Here is a 20,447-nt window from a genome sequence, read left to right on the forward strand (position 1 = left end):
GGATTTGTGTGTGGGAAATCATGCCTTTGTGCATGGGCTATCATGGCTTTGTGTGTGGGAAATCATGTCTTTGTGCATGGGCAATCATGGCTTTGTGTGTGGGAAATCATGTCTTTGTGTGTGGGAAATCATGGATTTGTGTGTGGGAAATCATGGCTTTATGTCTGGGTAATCATGGCTTTATGCGTGGGTAATCATGGCTTTGTGTGTGGGAAATCATGCCTTTGTGCATGGGCAATCATGGCTTTGTGTGTGGGAAATCATGTCGTTGTGTGTGGGAAATCATGTCGTTGTGCCTGGGAAATCATGGCTTTGTGTGTGGGAAATCATGGGTTTGTGTGTGGGAAATCATGTCTTTGTGTGTGGGATATCATGGCTTTGTGTGTGGGAAATCATGTCTTTGTGCACGGGAAATCATGGCTTTGTGTGTGGGAAATCATGGATTTGTGTGTGGGAAATCATGCCTTTGTGCATGGGCAATCATGGCTTTGTGTGTGGGAAATCATGGCTTTGTGTATGGGATGTCATGGCTTTGTGTGTGGGAAATCATGGCTTTGTGTATGGGAAATCATGTCATTGTGCGTGGGAAATCATGTCTTTGTGTGTGGGAAATCATGGCTTTGTGCACGGGAAATCATGGCATTGTGTATGGGAAATCATGGCTTTGTGTATGGGAAATCATGGCGTTGTGTGTGGGATATCATGGCTTTGTGCATGGGAAATCATGGCTTTGTGTGTGGGAAATCATGGCTTCGTGCATGGGAAACCATATCTTTGTGCATGGGAAATCATGGCTTTGTGTGTGGGAAATCATGGCTTTGTGTGTGGGAAACCATGGCTTTGTGCATGGGAAATCATGGCTTTGTGTGTGGGAAATCATGGTTTTGTGTGTGGGAAATCATGTCTTTGTGTGTGGGAAATCATGGCTTTGTGTGTGGGAAATCATGTCTTTGTGCATGGGAAATCATGGCTTTGTGTGTGGGAAATCATGGCTTCGTGCATGGGAAACCATATCCTTGTGCGTGGGAAATCATGGATTTGTGTGTGGGAAATCATGGCGTCGTGCATGGGAAACCATATCCTTGTGTGTGGGAAATCATGTCTTTGTGCAAGGGAAATCATGTCTTTGTGCGTGGGAAATCATGGCTTTGTGCATGGGAAATCATGGATTTGTGTGTGAGAAATCATGTCTTTGTGCATGGGAAATCATGGCTTTGTGTGTGGGAAATCATGGTTTTGTGTGTGGGAAATCATGTCTTTGTGCCTGGGAAATCATGGCTTTGTGCATGGGAAATCATGGCTTTGTGTGTGGGAAATCATGGGTTTGTGCGTGGGAATTCATGGCTTCGTGCATGGGAAATCATGGCTTTGTGTGTGGGAAATCATGGCTTTATGTGTGGGTAATCATGGCTTTGTGTGTGGGATATCATGGCTTTGTGTGTGGGAAATCATGGCTTTGTGTGTGGGAAATCATGTCTTTGTGTGTGGGAAATCATGTCTTTGTGCATGGGAAATCATGGCTTTGTGTGTGGGAAATCATGGCTTCGTGTGTGGGAAATCATGGGTTTGTGCGTGGGAATTCATGTCGTTGTGTGTGGGAAATCATGTCTTTGTGTGTGGGAAATCATGTCTTTGTGCGTGGGAAATCATGGATTTGTGTGTGGGAAATCATGTCTTTGTGTGTGGAAAATCATGGCTTTGTGTGTGGGATATCATGGCTTTATGTGTGGGAAATCATGCCTTTGTGCATGGGCAATCATGGCTTTGTGTGTGGGAAATCATGTCGTTGTGTGTGGGAAATCATGGCTTTGTGTGTGGGAAATCATGGATTTGTGTGTGGGAAATCATGGCTTTGTGTGTGGGAAATCATGGCTTTGTGTGTGGGAAATCATGGCTTTGTGCATGGGAAATCATGGCTTTGTGTGTGGGATATCATGGCTTTGTGTGTGGGAAATCATGCCTTTGTGCGTGGGAAATCATGGCTTTGTGTGTGGGAAATCATGGCTTTGTGTGTGGGTAATCACGGGTTTATGTCTGGGAAATCATGGCTTTATGCGTGGGTAATCATGGCTTTGTGTGTGGGAAATCATGCCTTTGTGCATGGGCAATCATGGCTTTGTGTGTGGGAAATCATGGCTTTGTGTGTGGGAAATCATGGATTTGTGTGTGGGAAATCATGCCTTTGTGCATGGGCTATCATGGCTTTGTGTGTGGGAAATCATGTCTTTGTGCATGGGCAATCATGGCTTTGTGTGTGGGAAATCATGTCTTTGTGTGTGGGAAATCATGGATTTGTGTGTGGGAAATCATGGCTTTATGTCTGGGTAATCATGGCTTTATGCGTGGGTAATCATGGCTTTGTGTGTGGGAAATCATGCCTTTGTGCATGGGCAATCATGGCTTTGTGTGTGGGAAATCATGTCGTTGTGTGTGGGAAATCATGTCGTTGTGCCTGGGAAATCATGGCTTTGTGTGTGGGAAATCATGGGTTTGTGTGTGGGAAATCATGTCTTTGTGTGTGGGATATCATGGCTTTGTGTGTGGGAAATCATGTCTTTGTGCACGGGAAATCATGGCTTTGTGTGTGGGAAATCATGGCTTTGTGTGTGGGAAATCATGGCTTTGTGTATGGGATGTAATGGCTTTGTGTGTGGGAAATCATGGCTTTGTGTATGGGATGTCATGGCTTTGTGTGTGGGAAATCATGGCTTTGTGTATGGGAAATCATGTCATTGTGCGTGGGAAATCATGTCTTTGTGTGTGGGAAATCATGGCTTTGTGCACGGGAAATCATGGCATTGTGTATGGGAAATCATGGCTTTGTGTATGGGAAATCATGGCGTTGTGTGTGGGATATCATGGCTTTGTGCATGGGAAATCATGGCTTTGTGTGTGGGAAATCATGGCTTCGTGCATGGGAAACCATATCTTTGTGCATGGGAAATCATGGCTTTGTGTGTGGGAAATCATGGGTTTGTGCGTGGGAATTCATGGCTTCGTGCATGGGAAATCATGGCTTCGTGTGTGGGAAATCATGGCTTTATGTGTGGGTAATCATGGCTTTGTGTGTGGGATATCATGGCTTTGTGTGTGGGAAATCATGGCTTTGTGTGTGGGAAATCATGTCTTTGTGTGTGGGAAATCATGTCTTTGTGCATGGGAAATCATGGCTTTGTGTGTGGGAAATCATGGCTTCGTGTGTGGGAAATCATGGGTTTGTGCGTGGGAATTCATGTCGTTGTGTGTGGGAAATCATGTCTTTGTGTGTGGGAAATCATGTCTTTGTGCGTGGGAAATCATGGATTTGTGTGTGGGAAATCATGTCTTTGTGTGTGGAAAATCATGGCTTTGTGTGTGGGATATCATGGCTTTATGTGTGGGAAATCATGCCTTTGTGCATGGGCAATCATGGCTTTGTGTGTGGGAAATCATGTCGTTGTGTGTGGGAAATCATGGCTTTGTGTGTGGGAAATCATGGATTTGTGTGTGGGAAATCATGGCTTTGTGTGTGGGAAATCATGGCTTTGTGTGTGGGAAATCATGGCTTTGTGCATGGGAAATCATGGCTTTGTGTGTGGGATATCATGGCTTTGTGTGTGGGAAATCATGCCTTTGTGCGTGGGAAATCATGGCTTTGTGTGTGGGAAATCATGGCTTTGTGTGTGGGTAATCACGGGTTTATGTCTGGGAAATCATGGCTTTATGCGTGGGTAATCATGGCTTTGTGTGTGGGAAATCATGCCTTTGTGCATGGGCAATCATGGCTTTGTGTGTGGGAAATCATGGCTTTGTGTGTGGGAAATCATGGATTTGTGTGTGGGAAATCATGCCTTTGTGCATGGGCTATCATGGCTTTGTGTGTGGGAAATCATGTCTTTGTGCATGGGCAATCATGGCTTTGTGTGTGGGAAATCATGTCTTTGTGTGTGGGAAATCATGGATTTGTGTGTGGGAAATCATGGCTTTATGTCTGGGTAATCATGGCTTTATGCGTGGGTAATCATGGCTTTGTGTGTGGGAAATCATGCCTTTGTGCATGGGCAATCATGGCTTTGTGTGTGGGAAATCATGTCGTTGTGTGTGGGAAATCATGTCGTTGTGCCTGGGAAATCATGGCTTTGTGTGTGGGAAATCATGGGTTTGTGTGTGGGAAATCATGTCTTTGTGTGTGGGATATCATGGCTTTGTGTGTGGGAAATCATGTCTTTGTGCACGGGAAATCATGGCTTTGTGTGTGGGAAATCATGGCTTTGTGTGTGGGAAATCATGGCTTTGTGTATGGGATGTAATGGCTTTGTGTGTGGGAAATCATGGCTTTGTGTATGGGATGTCATGGCTTTGTGTGTGGGAAATCATGGCTTTGTGTATGGGAAATCATGTCATTGTGCGTGGGAAATCATGTCTTTGTGTGTGGGAAATCATGGCTTTGTGCACGGGAAATCATGGCATTGTGTATGGGAAATCATGGCTTTGTGTATGGGAAATCATGGCGTTGTGTGTGGGATATCATGGCTTTGTGCATGGGAAATCATGGCTTTGTGTGTGGGAAATCATGGCTTCGTGCATGGGAAACCATATCTTTGTGCATGGGAAATCATGGCTTTGTGTGTGGGAAATCATGGCTTTGTGTGTGGGAAACCATGGCTTTGTGCATGGGAAATCATGGCTTTGTGTGTGGGAAATCATGGTTTTGTGCGTGGGAAATCATGTCTCACAAACTTGATTGAGTTTTTTGAAGAAGTAACAAAGTAGATTGATGAGAGCAGAGCAGTAGATGTGATCTATATGGACTTCAGTAAGGCGTTCGACAAGGTTCCCCATGGGAGACTGATTAGCAAAGTTAGATCTCATCGATTACAGGGAGAACTAGCCATTTGGATACAGAACTGGCTCAAACGTAGAAGATAGAGGGTCGTGGTGGAGGGTTGTTTTTCCGACTGGTGGCCTGTGACCAGTGGAGTGCCACAAGGATCGGTGCTGGGCCCTCTACTTTTTGTCATTTACATAAATGATTTGGATGTGAGCATAAGAGGTACAGTTAGTAAGTTTGCAGATGACACCAAAATTGGAAGTGTAGTGGACAGCGAAGAGGGTTACCTCAGATTACAACAGGATCTGGACCAGATGGGCCATTGGGCTGAGAAGTGGCAGATGGAGTTTAATTCAGATAAATGTGAGTGCTGCATTTTGGGAAAGCAAATCTTAGCAGGACTTATACACGTAATGTGTTGCTGGAAAAGCGCAGCAGGTCAGGCAGCATCCAGGGAACAGGAAAATCGACATTTCGGGCATAAGCCCTTCTTCAGGAATTCAGAAATCTATTTTACGGAATTTTCCTTTTTGATGAAGCCGATGTTCTTATATTGGATCAATTAATTAGCAACAAATACTGTAACTTTTATATTATTAAGTTTTCTAATAATGTTTAAACAAATTAGTTTTTGCCTAAAGTCGAGTAGTTGGACCCTTCAAATAGGATGTGGAACACAGTACGTTACATTTGTCTTTAAACTAAGGAAAAGTGTCTAAGTTACTTGCTTTAAATATCTTGAGGGAGTTTGGTCTGTTCCATAGCACAAGGATTGGCAAATCAATAATGTGGGTCTCTATTTGCAGAGGAGTCTATTTCCAGATAATGTCACTTGGAGATTTTTTTTTTCTTGCAGGTGTTTCTGTCTGGTCACAAGCCCAGGAGCTAATAGAGCTGATGTTTTGTTGAACTGGTTAGTGATTGGCTTTGGTTTAACTTAAGTCCTTAGAAGTATATTTACATCATATTCCAAAATGGGATGCCATTGATCTGACCAGTACTATACCATGGTTCCAAAGAGGTCAAATTATAGCACCTAAGGACAATGGGGCGCCAGTACTGTAATGATAACGTCACTGAATGAGTAATCAGATACCACAGATTAATGTTCTGGAGACATCAGTTCATTGGTGAAATTTGAATTCAATCAATATTAGGAATAATACCTGGCCTAATGATTACAACACAACTCCTGTTAATTGTTATAAAAACCCATCTAATTCACTAATGTCCCCTGGGGAAGGAAAGCTTCCAGCTTTACCTGCTTGTCTATTTTTTACCTGGCCTGGCCTATATGTGACTCCAAATTCTCAGCAAAAATGGTTAACTCTTAACTGTCTCTGAAATGACCGAGCCTATCATTTAGTTCAAGGGAAATCAGGGATTGGAAACAAACATTGGCAACAATGCTCACATCATTTGAAAGAATATTTAAAAATCACCATGTTCAACAATAAGCCTCTTTGAAACTTCCACAAAGTCCCTTTTCATTATCTTTATCCCACAGATTTGGAGACACTTAAAAAGAGATTTCATAGACCTGGAAAGCAATGATCACTGAAAAAAATGTTGATTACTTTAATCTTGAGACCTATTTTCAAAATGAGTGGAATGTTTTCTCTCTAAAGACTTTATGTGAATTGATTTGGCCGCAATCACTCCAGATGAATACTGACCCGAGCTTCTGCTGATGGTGCTGCTATTTCTTCTGTTCTTCTAGCTGTGGAGGCCAGATTAAAGGTTAAATAGTGGAGTGTTCAGGGCTATAATGAGCTGGCATGATGGAAGAGGTCAGACCTTGGGCCGATCATTACAGTCCTGGCTCATACATCGGCAAATGAGCTGAATTCCAGAGGCGAGGTGAGAGTGACAGCTCTTGACGTCGAAGCTCCATTTGACCAAGTGTGGCATCAAGGAGCCTGAGCAAGACTGGAATCAATGGATATCAGGGGGCAAACACTCTGGTTGGAGTCATACCTGGAATATAGGAAGATAATGGGATTGTTGGAGGTCAGTTATTTCAGCTCCAGTCCATCTCTGCAGGAGTACATCAGGGTAGTGTCCGAGGCCCAACCATTTTCAGCTGCTTCATCAATGACTTTCCCTCCATCATAAGTTTAGAAGTTGATATTTGATGATGATTGCATAATGTTCAGCTCCATGTGCGAATACACAGATACTGAAACCCAAACAGAGATTACTGAAAAACTCAGCAGGTCTGACAGCATTAGTGGAGAGAAAGCAGATTTGATGTTTGCTTTTTGAGAACTGATCACTGGCCAGACCTGCTGAGTTTTTCCAACAATTTCTGCTGGTTTTTCCGATTGCAGTTCTTTTGAAGAATATTGCCACATCTATTCCAGGTATGCCTACTCAGATACTGAAGCAGTCCATGTTCAAGTGCAACCAGATCTGGACAACAATATCCAGGCTTGGGCTGACAAGTAGCAAGTAACATTCACACCACATAAAAACCAAGCAATGACCATCACTGATTCGAAACAATCTCACCATAGCCCCTTTGCACTCAACGGTGTTGCCATCAGTGTCCCCACTTATGAACATCCTGGGGGTTATTATTTACCAGAAGCTGAACTGGGCTCGCCACATAAACAAAGTGGCTAAAAGGGCAAGTCAGAGGCAAGGAATTCTACAGTGAGCAACTCATCTTAACTCTCAAAGCCTGTCCACCATCTATGAGGCACAAGTCAGGTTGTGATGGAATACTCCCCACTTACCTGAGGGGGAAGTTCCAATAATACTCAAGAAGTTTGACACCATCCAGGACATAGCAATCTGGCACCACATCCACAAACATCCATGCCCTTTACAACTGATGCTTAGTAGCAGCAGTGTGGACTATCCTCAAGATGTACTGCAGGAATTCACCAAAGATCCTTAGACTGCACCTTCCAAACCTACGACTGCTTCCATCTAAAAGGACAAAGGCTGCAGATACATGGGAAGAATCTCAGTCTAAGAGGTTGACAGCTTAAATCAGAAATTTGAAGAGATTTCTTCTGAGGGGAGTGAATCTTGAATTCTTAACTGCAGAAGACCATCGAGGTTGGGTCATTAAATATATAGAAGGCTGAGACAGACAGATCTTTAATCAGAAAGTGAGTCAAGGATTTTGGGAAAAGGCAGGAAAGTGGAGCTGAGAATGATCAGATCAGGCATGATCCTCATTGAATGGTGGAGCAGACTCGATGGGCTGAATGGCCCACTTCTGCTCCCCTTTATGGTCTTCTAATTCCATTTCCATTGAGAGAAAATGTTGATATGCATTAGCTTGTTATTGATTTAGGAGGATCAAGAATTGATATTTGAGTTTTGGAAAACCAATAATTTGAAAAAGGTTTTGTTTCAGTTTTCAGAGGAACTGGCTGATGTTGAAGTGAGAAAGGTTTCTGCTGGAGAAAGGAATTCACTCACAACTGTTAGAAAAAAAGGTGACTTCAGTGTAAGAATTTCATTTGAAATTTTCATACCTGAATTCTTTATTTTGAAACCAAAAGGTGTTATTTGAAGTTAAGAAAGATGTCAAGGTTCGGCATTGAGAGAAGCAGTTAAGTCAAACCTTTAAAAATTGATGCAACTGTAAATCCGAAACAAAAACAGAAATTGCTGGAAAAGCTCAGCAGGTCTGGCAGCATCTGTGGAAGAAATCAGAGTTAACATTTCAGGTCTAGTGACTCTTCCTCAGAACAAGTCAAACCTATAGATGTGATGGAGAAAGAACATCTTTGTCTCTTTCTGGTATTTGAGTACTGTAAAGTATGGAATAGATATGATTGTATTTTGCTGTGTGATTGGAAATCTTTTAAATTATGTAAATATTTTGGTTTGTTCTATTTTATCTTCATTTCTTTTGTGCAATAAACTTCTGCTTTATTATTAAAACCAAATCTGCAGCATTAAATGTTTACATTTCATGAAAAACTACTTCATTAAATAAAAAACAAAAGATCTACCAAACCAGATTTCAGACTGGGATTGACTTGTCTGGTCTTAACATCTCCACAGCATATCACAAAACATTATTTCACAGTAACTGAACCAGGCCAGTCACTCAATGAATGAACTATATGCATTCGTGGTTTGATGAGCTGGAAACTATTCGGTGAAGAAATAAGAGTGGAGTCTGATTAGGTGATAGATGCAACTAAATATCCCTGGGGATGTGAGTATTATTCTGCCTTTTCATGCAGATGTTTCTTCCCTGACCACATTTACTAACAAGCTCTCCACAACCTGTACTCATGCACATGATCCATGAGGTTTAGCCAGGCTCACTCAAACTGTTCCATTATCCAATTTGTAGCTACTAAGTAGTTATTCCCTGTGGCATTTACAAGACCCTATTTACTCCAGGCATGGAAACCTGGAGCCTCATTTAACAAACATCTGTATTTGCAGTCAGCTAGAATCCCACAACAGGGTAAAGGTTTCTGTTTGTATGTTGTGGAAGAATCAGAAGAGCTGAGTCCCAGAGGATTGACAGGCAGCAAATTAGTTTCATAGACTCATCTCACACTCCTGGTTACCATCAATTTAGATTTAACAAGTATCTGCTGTATATCCTGTGTGAGGAGCTAAATAGAGTTTATCATGAATGTACCAATGAGACTAACTTGATAGATTGCTGCAAAAGGATATTTTTAAAATCCCAATCTTTTCTTTGAATTTGAATTTGAAATTCATGATTTGAATTTTTCAGCATATTTGTAAACAGCAACATGAGTAGAAATCTGCAGGATTTAAATTGCTGTCATATCGCCGGTTTTGATCAGGGACCTCCCAAAAAAGGAGCCATTAGGAGGTAGTGACCATAACATGATAAGTTTTAATCTGCAGTTTAAGGGGGAGAAGGGAGAATCGGAAGTGTCAGTATTGCAGTCGAACAAAGAGAACTATGGAGCTATGAGGGAGGAGCTGGCCAATGTTCAATGGTTCAATACCCTCGCAGGGATGGCAGTGGAACAACAATGGCAGGTATTTCTGGATATAATGCAGAAGATGCAGGATCAGTTCATTCCAAAAAGGAAGAAAGATCCTAAGGGGAGGCAGGGGTGGCTGTGGCTGACGAGGGAAGTTAAAGACTGTATAAAAATGAAAGAGAAGAAGCATAACATTGCAAAGTGAGCGGGAAACTGAAGGACTGGGAAACGTTTAAAGTGCAACAAAGGATTACTAAAATGGCAATACACGGAGAAAAAAAATGAGATATGAAGGCAAACTGGCCAAAAATATAAAGGAGGATAGTAAAAGTTTTTTTAGGTATGTGAAAAAGAAAACAATTGGTTGTAGATTCACCAACTTTAAGTGCATTTAAGTCGTCATTGGTCAAGCATATGGACGTACATGGAATAGTGTAGGTTAGATGGGCTTCAGATTGGTATGACAGGTCGGCGCAACATCGAGGGCCGAAGGGCCTGTACTGCGCTGTAATGTTCTATGTTCTATGTTCTATGGTCCCTTAAAGACAGAAACGGGTGAATTTATTATGGGAAACAAGGAAATGGCAGAAGAGTTGAATAGATACTTTGAATCTCTCTTCACTGGGGAAGACACAAGCAATCTCTCAGATGTAATAGTGGCTGAAGGACCAAGGGTAATGGATGAACTGAAGGGAATTTATATTTGGCGGGAAATGGTGTTGGAGAGACTGGATAGGCGCTGTCTCTAGAAATCGTGGATGCATTGGTAATCATTTTCCAATGTTCTATAGATTCAGGATCAGTTCCTGCAGATTGGAGGGTGGCTAATGTTGTCCCACTTTTCAAGAAAGGAGGGAAAGCGAAAACAAGGAATTATAGACCGGTTAGCCTGATGTCATTGGTGGGAAAGATGCTGGAGTCAATTATAAAAGATGAAATTGCGACTTGTTTGGATAGCAGTAACAGGATAGGTCAGAGTCAGCATGGATCTACGAAGGGGAAATCGCGCTTGACTAATTTTCTGGAATTTTTTGAGGATGTAACTATGAAGATGGACAAGGGGGAGCCAGTGGATGTAGTGTACCTGGACTTTCAGAAAGCTTTTGATAAAGTCCCACATAGGAGATTAACCAGCAAAAGTAGGGCACATGGTATTAGGGGCAAAATACTGACTTGGATTGAAAATTGGCTGGCTGACAGGAAACAAAGAGCAGTGATAAACAGGCCCCTTTTGGAATGGCAGGCGGTGACCAGTGGGGTACCACAAGGTTCAGTGCTGGGACCGCAGTTGATTACAATATATATTAATGATATAGATGAAGGCATTAAAAGTAATATTAACAAATTTGCTGATGATACTAAGCTGGGTGGCAGGGTGAAATGTGAGGAGGATGTTATGAGAATACAGAGTAACTTGGACAGGCTAGGTGAGTGGACAGATGCATGGCAGATGCAGGACAATGTGGATAAATGTATGGTTATCCAGTTTGGTGGCAAGAACAGGAAGACAGATTACTATCTAAATGGAGTCAAGTTAGGTAAAGGGGCAGTACAACGAGATCTAGGTGTTCTTGTACATCAGTCAATAAAAGCAAGCATGCAGGTACAGCAGGTAGTGAAGAAGGCTAATAGCATGCTGGCCTTCATAACAAGAGGGATTGAGTATAGAAGCAAAGAGGTCCTTCTGCAGCTGTACAGGTCCTTGGTGAGACTGCACCTGGAATATTGTGTGCAGTTCTGGTCTCCAAATTTGAGGAAGGACATTCTCGCTATTGAGGGAGTGCAGTGTAGGTTCATGAGGTCAATTCCCGGAATGGTGGGACTATCTTATGTTGAAAGATTGGAGCGACTGGGCTTGTCTACACTTGAGATTAGAAGACTGAAAGGGGATCTGATTGAAATGTATAAGATTATTAAAGGATTGGACACTCTCGAGGCAGGAAGCAAGTTTCCACTGATGGGTGAGTCCTGAACCAGAGGACACAGTTTAAAAATAAGGGGTAGGCCATTTAGAACAGAGTTGAGGAGAAACTTCTTCACCCAGAGAGTGGTGGGTGTGTGGAATGCTCTGCCCCAGAAGGCTGGGGAGGCCAAATCTCTGGATACTTTTAAGAAAGAGTTCGATAGAGCTCTTAAGGATGATGAAATCAAGGGTTATGGAGATAAGAGCTGAAAATGTGTTGCTGGAAAAGCGCAACAGGTCAGGCAGCATCCAAGGAACAGGAGAATCGACGTTTCGGGCATAAGCCCTTCTTCAGGAAGAAGGGCTTATGCCCGAAACATCGATTCTCCTGTTCCTTGGATGCTGCCTGACCTGCTGTGCTTTTCCAGCAACACATTTTCAGCTCTTATCTCCAGCATCTGCAGTCCTCACTTTCTCCTCGGTTATGGAGATAAGGCAGGAACAGGATACTGATTGTGGATGATAACCAAGATCATAATGAATGGTTGTGCTGGCTCGAAGGGCTGAACCTGCACCTATTGTCTATTGTGTATTACATTTGAATCAAATCTTTAAACTCTCGCATTTAGAAAAACATATTTCAAATAATTTCATCTTTGTATTTTCATAATCTTCACCTGGGTCATTTTGAATATATGATCAGGAGATTTCAATCTTTAAATCCTTCAATCCTTAAACAAAGTTAGAGTGTTTTGGAAGTCATCTGAGATGTTAGCAAACCAGCCAATCACTGCAGAGCAACTTTCAACAAAATGCAGGACTCTGCCTGCAAGGGCCAGTGGAGTGTGAGAATGTACAAACTTCTCACTCCAGCTGTTTTCTTTGCAAAATTTTAAACTTCAGAGTATAGCCTTAAACGTATCCCTCCTGTTGGAGAACAGAACCATCGAGAAACAACAGCATTTCATGTCCTGAAAGGAGAGAACTGAAAGACCAAACAAAAATGCCAACAACAACAACAATAACGAGATCTTGCCTTGTATAGTATCTGCTGTAGAGTAAAGTATCCCAAGTGCATCCCAGGAATGTTATCAAGCAGAACTTCTCACTTATCCACAATGGAAGATATTGGATCAAGGGATCCAAAGCTCGGTCAAAGAGCCTGAGCAGCTAAAGGCACCTCCACCAGTGAGGAAGCAATGAAGATCTGGGATCTGTGGCTGGAGAATATGAGAAGAGTGACACCATGGAAGAATAAGAAAACAATTGAGAGAGTTTTAAAGTTGAGATTCTGCCAATGTCTGAGCTCGAGTCAGTCAGAAAGCCACGACAATGAGGAATGGAGCAGGACCTGCTGTGAGTTAGGGTACAGGCTGCAGAATCAGGGTGAGCTCCACATTTCAGAGGGTGAAATATTAAGAAACTGGCAACAAATGAGTTAGGAAATGTCATTGGAAAAGTAACTTATAAAGTGGAACAAGAAACACAAAATCGGAGGATCAAATTTCAAGTTGACATCTTCGAAAAGTGTGAATGAGACAGAGGATCAACCTTTAAAGCCAATAAGTATATTTAATTCATTTTTAAAAAATACACAGTGATCTAGTTTCCCTTTATAATTGGATGGAACAGATTCTCTCCACGTACACAGACCCTAGAAATCCATAGTTTATTAACATTAACCATTGTTTAGTGGAACTGAGCTTAAATGTTACTGGGAAGGATAAGGTATTGCTTAAATGTTTCATCATGCACTCATCAGAATAAAGGCAAGATTCTCAAACTTCAAATAAGCATGATTTATGGTACATGAGAATAGCTGCTGATTTGTTGACAAGTTGGCTTTGATTGACTGACACGTTGTCAAACAGAAGACAGAGCCTAACTACAGGCCCCATGTTCCAGAAAAATCAAATAAAGATCAGAGCCTGAACATGTCACTTTTATTTGCAACTTGGGATTGTTCAGTAAGTCCTGCCCAATCACACTCAACAACAGATATTATATTTGGTGTTTTGAGCCATTGCTTGGTGAAGTATTCCCTGTGCTTCTCTGGAATGACTGAAAGAGCATGATGTTTCATTTTGAATTGTCAAGCAGCTTTGTGAGCTAATGCTTTAACATTGCTTTACCATTTATCAGGGTAGTACAGTGGCTCAGCAGTTAGCACTGCTGCCTCACAACACCAGGCAACCAGGTTCGTTACCACCCTTGGGCGACGGCCTGTTTGCACATTAGAACATAGAACAAAGAACATTACAGCACAATACTGGCTCTCGATGGTGAGCCAACCTGTGAACCAGTCAGAAGCCCATCTAACCTACACCATTCCATTATGATCCATACGTTTATTCATTGACCATTTAAGTGCCCTGAAAGTTGACGAGTCTACTACTGTTGTAGGCAGTGTGTTCCACACCCCTACTACTCTGTGAGTAAAGAAACTACCTCTGACACCTGTCCTATATCTATCACACCTCAATTTAAAGCTATGCCCCCTCGTGCTAGCCATCACCATCTGAGGAAAAAAGCTCTCACTGTCCACCCTATCTAATCCTCTGATTATCTTATATGTTTCAATTAAGTCACCTCTCAACCTTCTTCTCTCTAATGAAAACAGCCTCAAGTCCTTCACCCTTTCTTCATAAGACCTTCCCTCCATACCAGGCAACATCCTGGTAAATCTCCTCTGGACCCTTTCCAATGCTTCCACATCCTTCCTATAATGTGGGGACCAGAACTGCATGCAATGCTTCAAGTGCGGCCACACCAGAGTTTGTACAGCTGCAGCATGACCTCATGGCCGCGAAACTCAATCCCTGTACATAAAAGCTAACACACCATATGCCTTCTTAACAATCTTATCAACCTGGGTGGCAACTTTCAGGGATCTATGCACATGAACACCGAGATCTCTCTGCTCATCTACACTGCCAAGAATCTTACCATTAGCCCCATACTCTGTATTCCTGTTGCTCCTTCCAAAGTGAATCACCTCACACTTTTCCACATTAAACTCCATTTGCCACCTGTCAGCCCAGCTCTCCAGCTTATCTATGTCTCTCTGTAACCTGCAACATCCTTCCACACTGTCCACAACTCCACTGACTTTAGTGTCATCCTCAAATTACTAACCCATCCTTCTACACCATCATCCAGGTCACTTATAAAAATGACAAACATCAGTGGACCCAAAACACATCTTTGCAGTACACCACTAGTAACTAAACTCCCGGATGAACATTTCCCATCAACCACTAACCTCTGTCTTCTTTCAGCTTGCCAATTTCTGTTCCAAACACTAAATCACCCTCAATCCCATGTCTCTGTATTCTCTGCAGTAACCTACCATGAGGAGCCTTATAAAATGTTTCGGTAAAATCCGTATACACCATATCCACCATTTTACCCTCACCCACCTGTTTGGTCACCTTCTCAAAGAACTCAATAAGGTTTGCGAGGCATGATCTATCCTTCACAAAACGGTGTTGACTCTCCTTAATCAAATTATTAATTTCTAGATGATTATAAATCCTATTTCTTATAATTCTTTCCAAGACTTTACCCACAACTGAAGTAAGGCTCACTGGTCTGTAATTCCCAGGGTTGTCTCTACTCCCCTTCTTGAACAAGGGAACAACATTTGCTATCCTCCAGTCTTCTGGCACTACTCCTGTAGACAATGATGACATAAAGATCAAAGCCAAACGTTCTGCAATCTCCTCCCTGGCTTCCCAGAGAATACTTGGATAAATCCCATCCAGCCCAGGGGACTTGTCTATTTTCACATTTTCCAAAATTGTTATCACCTCCTCCTTATGAACCTTAATCCTATCTAGTCTAATAACCTGTAACTCAGTATTCTCTTCAACAACATTTTCATTTTCCAGTGTGAATACTGATGAAAAAGTTTCATTTAGCGTCTTTTCTATCTCCTCGGACCTCCACATATAACTCCCCACTCCTGAGCCTGACTGGCCCTAATCTTACTCTAGTCATTCCTTTATTCCTGACATACCTATACAAAACTTTAGGGTTTTCCTTCATTCTATCTGCCAAAGATTTCTCATGTCCCCTCCTAACTCTCTCTGTAGGTCCTTTCTGGCTAACTTGTAACTCTCAAGTACCCTAACTGAGCCTTCATGTCTCATCGTTACATAAGCCTCCTTCTTCCTCTTGACAAAAGATTCTTTGGTAAACTAAGGTTCCCTCGCTCGACCACTTCCTCCCTGCCTGTCAGGTACATACTTATCAAGGACAAACAATAGCTGTTCCTTGAATAAGCTCCACATTTCAATTGTGTCCAACTCCTGTAGTTTCCTTCCCCATCCTATGCATCCTGACGAACCTATCCCAACAGTCACTGCATCAGAGTCAGATCAGTTTTACTTCATGCGAATCCAAGGAAAGCGATGGGACCAGACGGAATACCAGGCCGCGCACTCAGAGCATGCTCAGATTAACTGGCAGAGGTCTTCTCGGACATCTTCAACCTCTCCCTGCAGCAGGCCACTCTCCTTGCCTGTTCCAAGAGGGCCCACATCAACCCTGTGCCTAGGAAGGCTCATGCAGCGTGTCTCAATGACTACCATGCAGTGGGCCTAACTTTGGTGGTCATGAAGTGCTTTGAAAGGCTGATCATGGCATTCTTGTAAGGATGCCTACCTTGAAGAAGTTTTCCTCCTCTCTCTACAAGAATCTTAGTGAGTCTTTCTCTCACTGCAACCCCCAGGCCATCTCCTCTGCCCTGAAGCTCTTCAACCATGTCCTGAAACAGACTCGACCTTCCCCCAACCTCCTTCCTGACCTATCAACTCCACCCCACCCCCACTCACCTATTGTACTCTATGTTACTTTCTCCCCACACCCACCCCCCCTCTCATTTATCTCTCCACTCTGCAGGCACCCTGACTCTATTCCTGATGAAGGGCTTTTGCCCGAAACGTCAATTTTCCTGCACTTCGGATGCTGCCTGACCTGCTGTGCTTTTCCAGCACCACTCTAATCTAGACTCTGGTTTCCAGCATCTGCAGTCCTTGTTTTTACCACCCTGATCATGACATTAATCAACTCCAGCCTCCCCACTACCCTTGACCCACTTCAATTTGCCTATCGGACCAACAGATCCATGTCAGATGCCATATCACTTGCCCTTCACTCCTCCCTAGTACATCTTGACACCAAGAATCCTACTCATTGACGACATTTCAGCCTTCAACATTATTATCCCCTCGAGACTGATTACTAAACTTAATGATCTTGGACTAAGCCCCACTCTCTGCAACTGGATCCTCAGTTTCCTGACCCACAGGCCACAATCAGTGAAGATTGGGGACAATATTTTATCCTCACTAACACTCAACACTGGAGCCCCCCAGGGGTGCGTACTCAGCCCCTTACTGTACTCACAGTATACCCATGACTGCGGCGCCAAATACCAGACTAATGCCAATTACAAGTTCGCTGATGACACCACCATATTTGGTCAAATCTCAGATGTTGACGAAACAGACTACAGACGGGAGGTGAAAGACCTGGAAAAATGGTACACTGAGAACAATCTAGCTCTCAATGCCGGCAAAACCAAGGAACTCATTATTGACTTTCAGCGGGATGTTACTCATGCCCCCCCAACACATAAACAGCACAGAGGTGGAGCGAGTGGAGAGTGTTAAGCTCCTGGGAGTGGTCATCCACAACAAGCTTTCTTGGACTCTTCATGAGGCCGTACTGGTTACAAAGGCCCAACAATGTCTCTTCTTCCTCAGGCAGCTGAGGAAATGTGGCATGACGGCGAATACCCTCGCCAACTTTTATAGGTGCACCATCGAGAGCATTCTGTCTGGATGTATCACTACCTGGTATGGCAACTGTACCATTCAAGATCGGAGACGGTTACAGAGAGTGGTGAACTCGGCCCGGACAATCACAAAGGCCAACCTCCCATCGATAGAATTCATCTACCAGGCCCGCTGTCAAGGAAAAGCCGCCAGCATTCTCAAAGATCCATCCCACCCTGGCAATGTTTTTCTACAACTTCTACCTTGGGGAGAAGGTATAGAATCCTGAACACAGACACCAGCTGGTTTTGAAACAGTTACTACCCTACTGTTGTTAGAATATTGAATGGACTCATAAATTCTTAACATTCGCCTGTACCTGTGTTTTTGTTTTTGCCGCTGTTTAACTATTATTTGCTTATCTATGCTACTGAATTCTGTGATCTGTCTGTATTGCTCGCAAGACAAAGCTTTTCACTGTGCCTTGGTACACGTGACAATAAATTGAATTGAATTGAATTCAATTCAATTCAATTCAATTCAATTCCTAAGTCTTGCCTAATCACATTCTACTTGCCTTTCCCCCAGCTATAACTCTTGTCCTGCGGTATGTACCTATCCCTTTCCATTATTAAAGTAAATGTAACCAAATTGTGGTCACTATCACCAAAGTGCTCACCTCCCTCCAAATCTAACACCTGGCCGGGTTCATTACCCAATACCAAATCCAATGTGGTTTCGCCCCTTGTTTGCCTATGTATATACTTTGTCAGGAAACGGGGGGACTGGAGAGTGGCGAATGTTGTGCCCCTGTTCAAAACAGGGAATAGGGATAACCCCGGGAATTACAGGCCAGTTAGTCTTACTTCGGTGGTAGGCAAAGTAATGGAAAGGGTACTGAGGGATAGGATTTACGAGTATCTGGAAAGCCACTGCTTGATTAGGGACAGCCAGCACGGATTTGTGAGGGGTAAGTCTTGCCTTACAAGTCTTATTGAATTCTTTGAGGAGGTGACCAAGCATGTGGATGAGGGTAGAGCAGTGGATGTAGTGTACATGGATTTTAGTAAGGCATTTGATAAGGTTCCCCATGGTAGGCTTATGTGGAAAGTCAGGAGGCATGGGACAGTGGGAAATTTGGCCAGTTGGATAGAGAACTGGCTAACCGGTCGAAGCCAGAGAGTAGTGGTAGATGGTAAATATTCAGCCTGGAGCCCAGTTACAAGTGGAGTTCCTCAGGGATCAGTTCTGGTTCCTCTGCTGTTTGTAATTTTTATTAATGACTTGGAAGAGGGAGTTGAAGGGTGGGTCAGTAAATTTGCAGATGATATGAAGATTGGTGGAGTTGTGGATAGTGAGGAGGGCTGTTGTCGGCTGCAAAGGGACTTAGATATGATGCAGAGCTGGGCTGAGAAGTGGCAGATGGAGTTCAACCCTGTCAAGTGTGAGGTTGTCCATTTTGGAAAGACAAATCAGAATGCGGAATACAGGGTTAACGGTAGGGTTCTTAGTAAGGTGGAGGAACAGAGGGATCTTGGGGTCTATGTTCATAGATCTTTGAAAGTTGCCACTCAGGTGGATAGAGCTTGTCAGAAGGCCTATGGTGTATTAGCGTTCATTAGCAGAGGGATTGAATTCAAGAGTCGTGAAGTGATGTTGCAGCTGTACAGGACTTTGGTTAGGCCACATTTGGAGTACTGTGTGCAGTTCTGGTCGCCTCACTTTAGGAAAGATGTGGAAGCTTTGGAGAGGGTGCAGAGGAGATTTACCAGGATGTTACCTGGAATGGAGAATAGGTCATACGAGGATAGGTTGAGAGTGCTAGGCCTTTTCTCTTTGGAACGGCGAAGGATGAGGGGTGACTTGATAGAGGTTTATAAGATGATTGGGGAATAGATAGACTAGACAGTCAGAGACTTTTTCCCCGGGTACAACAGAGTGTTACAAGGGGACATAAATTTAAGGTGAAGGGTGGAAGGTATAGGGGGGATGTCAGGGGTCGGTTCTTTACCCAGAGAGTGGTGGGGGCATGGAATACGCTGCCTGTGGGAGTGGCAGAGTCAGAATCTTTGGTGACCTTTAAGCGGCAATTGGATAGGTACATGAATAGGTGCTTAAGCTAGGCAATGTTCGGCACAACATCGTGGGCCGAAGGGCCTGTTCTATGCTGTATTGTTCTATGTTCTATGTTCTATGAAACCATCCTGCACACATTGAACGAAAACTGACCCATCTGAAATGTTCAAACTATAGTTTTTCGGTCAATATTTGAAAAGTTAAAGACCCCATAACACATGTCCTGTTACTCTTGCTCCTATTGAGAATCATCCTTGCAATCCTTTCCTCCACATCTCTGGAACTATTTGGAGGCCTCTGGAAAACTCCCAACGGATGACCTCTCCTTCCCTGTTTTTAACCTTAGACCATACTACATTAAACATCCTTTCTCTTACCGTAATACTGTCCTTGATTAACAATGCCACACCTCCCCCTCCTTTACCATCTTCTCTGTTCTTACTGAAACACCTGAGTGTTGGAACCTGCAACAGCCATTCCTGTCTCTGCTCTATCCTGTTCTCCGAAATGGCCACAACATCGAAGGCCCAGGTACCAACCCATGCGACATGTTCACCCACCTTATTCTGGATGCTCTTGGCATTGAAGTAAACACACTTGAAACCACCTTCCTGCTTGCCGGTACACTCTTGCAACCTTGAAACCATATTTCTGACCTCACTACCTTTAACCTCCTGGACACTGGAGCTACAATTCAGGTTCCCATCCCCCTGCTGAATTTGTTTAAACCCTCCTGAACAGCATTAGCAGATTTCCCCCCAGGATATTGGTACCCCTCTGGCTCAGGTGAAAACCATTCTGTTTGTAAAGGTCCCGCCTTCCCCCGAATGAGCTCCAATTGTCCAGGAATCCCTATTCCTCACTTCGCTAGCACGTGGCACTGACAAAAAACCAGAGATAACAACTCTGTTTGTTCCAACTCTAAGCTTCCACCCTCG

The sequence above is a fragment of the Chiloscyllium plagiosum genome, unplaced genomic scaffold (genome assembly GCF_037043375.1).
Source record: "Chiloscyllium plagiosum isolate Xiang-an unplaced genomic scaffold, Cpla_swu_hap1 HiC_scaffold_16, whole genome shotgun sequence".
Lineage (NCBI taxonomy): Eukaryota > Metazoa > Chordata > Chondrichthyes > Orectolobiformes > Hemiscylliidae > Chiloscyllium > Chiloscyllium plagiosum.